The sequence below is a fragment of the Rosa rugosa genome, chromosome 7 (assembly GCF_958449725.1).
Source record: "Rosa rugosa chromosome 7, drRosRugo1.1, whole genome shotgun sequence".
Lineage (NCBI taxonomy): Eukaryota > Viridiplantae > Streptophyta > Magnoliopsida > Rosales > Rosaceae > Rosa > Rosa rugosa.
Genome location: NC_084826.1, coordinates 18671797 through 18677796, shown reverse-complemented (window position 1 = coordinate 18677796; position 6000 = coordinate 18671797). Strand labels below are relative to the sequence as shown.

The window sequence follows — 6000 nt, the reverse complement described above, 5'->3', positions numbered from 1 at the left end:
AATTGTGATTTATCAATGATTTTACTGGTAATGTTCACGCTGTTGTTGCTTTGTGAAAATTAATCTGTAGGTTCTAAATCACTGATATTCACAAGTTTGATCCTTATTTCAATTACAGAATCACTCAGGTTAGGTTCGTTCTCTCGTTTGACATCGGTTGGCATCGAGTAACCTTCTATTGAATTAAGTCTGCTTGAAAGCTAGGAAGTTATTATCATATGGTATATCGGTTTATCTTATCATATTGCAGTGATGCTAAGCTATATAGAAGATGACAGTCTTGTTTGTTGGTTTCAGTTTCTGACAAAGAATGGGAGCATATAACTTGCATTTAAATATCTCATAGCTACTGATTTTGGCATTTGATAATTCCAGGAATTTTAACTTCTGTTTTGTAGTCGTGTTGGTAACTAAAGATGCAGATAAACTGTGTTTTTTTTTCATGCTTCTCAATTTAGACATCTATTTTCTGAATGCTGTAGTAACATGTTGTTGGTGTTACTATTTGTAGGTTGCTTCAACAAGAACTATGACTGGTGACCTTTCTAATCCATTGCTGGTTAAACCTCTTCAACCGGTTGCTGCGCCAGTGGCTCCAGTAGCTCAGAAATCTGATGCACCTGATCGTCTTAATAATTTAGTTGGTGTTGGGTATCAATCATTTGAGAAAGCTGTTTTGAAGAAACTCGCACAGGTTTGAATTTAATTTAACTCATTTTTATTCTACCTTATCTATAGAATGCAAGTAGCGATGAGACTTCGTAAATTGAAGTAAATATACTTGTTTTTGTGTGATGACCTCTTTGTTTTAGAAACCCAAGTTAGATGTTTCTGTTATACAATTTTAAATATGTCTTCTTAAAGCATATAAATATCACCAATTGGATTTATATGATATTATACTTGCATGTGGTAGTTGTGTCAACCATTTTCCCCAGTTATGTCAAATTCTTGGAAAATGAAAGTTATATGAAATTTTACACTGGCCACATTGAATAGGAAACTACTTTTTATCTTATTGCCCAGTTTCTAGTAGATCGGTTTTAATCTTTTGTGGGTTTTTGGTGTACTCTAGGCTGCCCAAAAGCAAAAGTAATATTCAGAACTTAAGAAGCACGAAGGGATGGTTGATCTCAAAAGCAAAGTTCATGATCTCAATGGTTTCAGTGTATAGGTAAGCAAGAGCTATACCTCTTATTATATCTCTTTTTTGGCATTTCCATTTCCATGCCAGTTTGTACCGTTGTCACTTTACTTTCTGAACAATAAGGAATGCTTTCCTACTGCTTTTTGAAAGTGCATGAAAGCACATTCTACTTATGTACCAATATGCTTTTGCCAAGGGTGATCCAGACCACATGGCAAGTGAACTCTATAGACACCCATTTGATTGGAGCTAGAGCTTTTTATTTTGTTTTTGTTTTTTAGGTTAAGGAAGCAAAGGTTTCCTTGAAAGGTTTTTTGGACCTTAAATTTCTCTAATCAAATCAACCGTTTTGTGAAATTGTATCAATAGACTTACAGCCCCGGCTGATATCGGTTTGTTGTTGGATATGCAGGGAACTGGTATGGAGTTTCTCTCTCAATTATCTCAAGATAGCGCAGAAGAAGAACTCTTGGTGTTAACAGTGTTGAATAGTATTGATACTTTGATGCAATCAGAAGCTGGTGGTGGGTATTGGTGGAGGTGTGGATTGGATGATGATGATGATGATGATGATGATGATGTACATTAGTGTTCTTATGCCTATGATAATCAAGATGATGATTAATGTTTCAGCTCCTTAAATCTTCTTTTGCTTGATTATTAATGAATGAACAGCTCATGGTGGTGTGTCCGGCATCATCACATTATAATTTTAGTCCTCTCACAGCGTTCTGCTTCCTAAAATTATTGCTATGTTGCTAGCTTAGCATATGAAAATACATTGTGTTCGTGTTCGATTTTATATGCTTTCTAGCTTTGTAATTCCGTAAAGTAGATCATAGTTATATACACATGCCTGATATGAAGTATGCATCCGCTGTTAGTTGACTATATAATTTACTATTGTTTTGTCAAAGATTAAAGAAAAGTTCATCTTTTTAGGGAGCATGGGATGAGCCAAATCTGCTCCAAAATGTGAGATGTGTTGGTCCATGTTTGGTCGAATTGGTATCGAGCATACCAACTATTGATCTCCCTCCCTACTTGCCTCCAAGAAAGAAGTTGCGGCTTCAACAAAATCAAGACTATTCTCTTATTGGCCAACTGCCAATGCCGTCTGTTTACGCCTCTCAGTTTTTTTTTTGTTTTTTGGTTACCTTGCTAGCCCCCAATAGCCTGTATACTTATATATCTATATAAGTAGACGGTTAGCTTGGAGATTCATTTAAATCTATATGTATGCTCTTTGGCCAACCTCGTACAACATGAGTTTTCATTTACCTTAATTTCTTTTTGAAAGCATCTATCCTGATTGGCAAGCTTTGCATGTAGTTAAAATGAACATTTTCTTCTGTTATTTTTGGACTTTTGAATGTGATTGGCCAGTGAAGTCATTTAACCTCAAGTCACTGACCATGTCACTATAAATCCCTGGACAAGTGACATGGTCAGTTACTTAGTTAGTGACATGTGATTAACAGTGTATGTAACTGACCATGTAACTTACAATGTATGTAACTGACCATGTAACTTACAATGTATGTAACTGACCATGTAACTTACAATGTATGTAACTGACCATGTAACTGATCATGTAGCTGATCAAGTCATCGACAAAGTCACTGATCGTGTCACTAGCCAAGTTGCATTGTATAATTCACTGGCATGCACTGTATAAATATTCATTCAAAAGCCAATTTCCAATTAACATAAAAACAAAAGGAGTCCCAACTCCTAACTGAACGAAATAAAGAATCTCTCCATTTATCATTAGACTTATCGATCACTATTCTACATGAACCTAGAAAAAAAAAAGAGTAAAAGAAAAGACAATTGATTTCATTTCAATACCACATAGCAATATAGCACCCAACTCCTTGAGCTTGTCAACAATAACCCTGCCACCTCTTTGGTTACACCCTTCTTCAGCACAACATCAGCCTTTTCCACCAAGTCTTTAGAGTCCTATACTTCCAAACAGTGAAAGTCCTAGCCTCCTTTATGATTTTGATCTTTGCCACCGCGTCAAACTTCTCAAGCTTTATATCAAATGTGATCTTCTCAGAACATGTCTTCGTAATAACTGGAGGTCTTCCTTCAATCCTAAACATCCAATTCAAGCGAGCCAATTTAACTCAAATGGAGAAACACTCTACTGCCGAGAAATGGAAATATACTATAACCCAAAAGAGACTGATGTCATAGATGTCATCGTTACAAAAGTAAACTTTAGATTCTACTTAGTACGTACAATGGCATAAAAGCATATAAAATTTGGTGCGGATTGTGATTTTTCGTGGTCAATAGTAAAAACTGCCAAAAGGAGCTAAATTGCATCACCAGGCCATATGATGAGGAAACCAGAAAGAGCAAACCTAGTTTACTTGTTTTTATAAAAGATTAGGTTACTCAGCAGTTATGTTTGACTCTTTGCATTACTACTGCAAACCATCCAAAAATGCAAGAAATATTAGATCCTCCTGAGTTTTTTATTGCTTGACAGAATCTCTCTCCACCCAAACTAATAAAATTATTCATTCATAAGAATACCCAGATACTTGAAAGAAGAAACCTTTTCATGTATACAAACTTATTTAACATACCATGAATGTGACATGGATTTTGAGCTCTTGAGTTGCAAGAGTTGCTGGACTCAAACGGACACCTGCAGATACAAATTAGCTCATTAAATTTATTATAGGGAAACAAATTAACAATTTAATTATTATAGATAAAAAAAACTATAATTTCATCAAAAAAAGTAGAAACTATAGTAGTGTTCACAAAGCAAAAATAAAACTCCTACAACATCTTCCATAACATTAAGAAACTAATTGATCAACTATAAGCTATGTACTACTAGTGCAGAAATTAAGGAGAAGGATCATCATTGAAATAACAAGGAAACCCAACGATAGAGAGAGATGTGAACAGTTACCCAGTAGTAATTTGAATCCTACCTTCTTATTTTAGAGAGCCTACCAATCAGAACAAATACAATGGTCCCGCTGGCCTTTTGGGAAGCTTTATCAACGAACTCACTTTAACTATTAGCAGTGCAAGAACAGATCAAAACTAACATAACATATTCCTATCACAAATCAACCCATCGAAACATGAACTATAACAACAAAATTTTCTCAAGCATCCAAAGCCTGCAACACATCAAATGTTGCGGCACAGCTTGAATACACAAAAAATTATAAACTTGAGACCTAATTTCCCCTCTAAGTTTTTGGCACTAATTATAATGTGCCATGAATATCAACTGCAGCGCCTCAGAATTATCAGGATCATTACAGTACACAACCCTAGAGTACCCCCTATCCCCAATTTTGGCATGAACATCTTCGAAAGAAGACAGAATACACGAAAACGAGTACAATTTACTGAAATGTATCGTTCTCCTTCGCCCTCTCGGCATTTTCGCACACCTCAAACTCTCAAATCCAATCCCTAAACCAAACTCCCCTCAATTTCCCACCCACATTGCTCCTTAACTTTCCACAAAATTCACCAACCAAACAAAAAAGTCATACCTACTTCAAATCACAGAAAATTCCAACCATCCACGTATTCAATATGAACTACAACACAAAAATCAGTACCGAATCTACAACAACATAGCCACAATATGAACTCAAAAACTCACAACCTCAAAATCAAGCGAGGCTAATCAAATCGGAGAGAGATTGAGAGCATAGTATAAGAGCTAAAGCAAAGCCTGAGGTGTGGAATATACGGAAACCCTAGCTGTGAGAAGTACCTTACTTCGATTTCGGGGTTTGCGGAGATCTCTTTCTTGCTGCCTGAGCTACTAAAAATGTTGACAGAGAAAGAGAATGAGAGAGAGAAGATAAAGTTTGAGATAGGGACCTCTTATGAATAGGAGAACGAAATCCGCGATGAGGAAGAATAAGCTGTAGGTACAGATCGAGTCTCGAGCACCGAATCTCGGTCGCAGCTCCCGTAGTCTTCATGATTGTCGTCGCCTTCCAGTTCGTCTCTAGGTCGCTTTCCAGTCGAAGATGGAGGTCCAGTGGTCACCGGCGACTCGGCTCCAGCAGGAGAAAGATCGGTGCAAAACGACATCGACTTCGGAGACGGCGAGGGGGTCGATGAAGAGGCGGAGAGTGCTGGAGGGGAGTAGCGTGGGGAGGAGAGAGAGAACTGATTAGGTTTTGAAATTGAAACACAAATCAGGTATTAATACTAAGGGTAAAATGGGAAACGAAAATATCACAATCTGACCTTTTTTAACATCACCTCATTATTAATAAAGACTAAATTAATATTACTAACAATTCATAATGGACTTTTTTATCAAGTGGAAAACTAGATGATTTTTTTATCATTTCACACTCTAATGTGACCTTTTCCATCATTACCCTTAGAATTTAATACAATCAATTTATTTTCCCTTATTTAAAAATGACTAATTGCCTTAATTATTGTATATCTCTTCCTTTCTGATTTGATCTATATATTTGCCATATTTTACTAGATATGTTTGTGTAGATATTCGTATTATTAGATATCTTAACATGATTAATCGCCTTAATTATAGTATATAACTGATGCTGTTGTAAATATTATTATCTATGTGGATGTCCATGTAAATATTCATTAGTTATGTACTTTGATGTAAACCCTACCTCTATATAAAGGAGGCTAATGAGATTGAATGAGAACACTTCTACTTCCTCCCTACTATTCTCTCTCCATATTCTCTCTACTTTATAACACGTTATCAGCACGTTTTGCTCTATCATATTTTCATTTAACTCTATGATGATCCATGAGGTTTATGGTGCAATCCTATTGCTTTGACCAATAACTTGGATCTATGAGTT

At 36.0% G+C, this 6000-nt stretch overlaps 1 long non-coding RNA gene across 1 annotated transcript; it reads right to left on the bottom strand.

Moving 5' to 3' along the window:
• Nucleotides 1–2894: 2894 nt before the first annotated feature.
• Nucleotides 2895–5291, bottom strand: LOC133719972 (uncharacterized). Its single transcript, XR_009851604.1, has 3 exons — nt 4108–5291; nt 3751–3812; nt 2895–3250 (listed from the first exon to the last, which is right to left on the bottom strand). It is a non-coding gene; the product is annotated as an uncharacterized LOC133719972 (long non-coding RNA).
• Nucleotides 5292–6000: the final 709 nt, after the last annotated feature.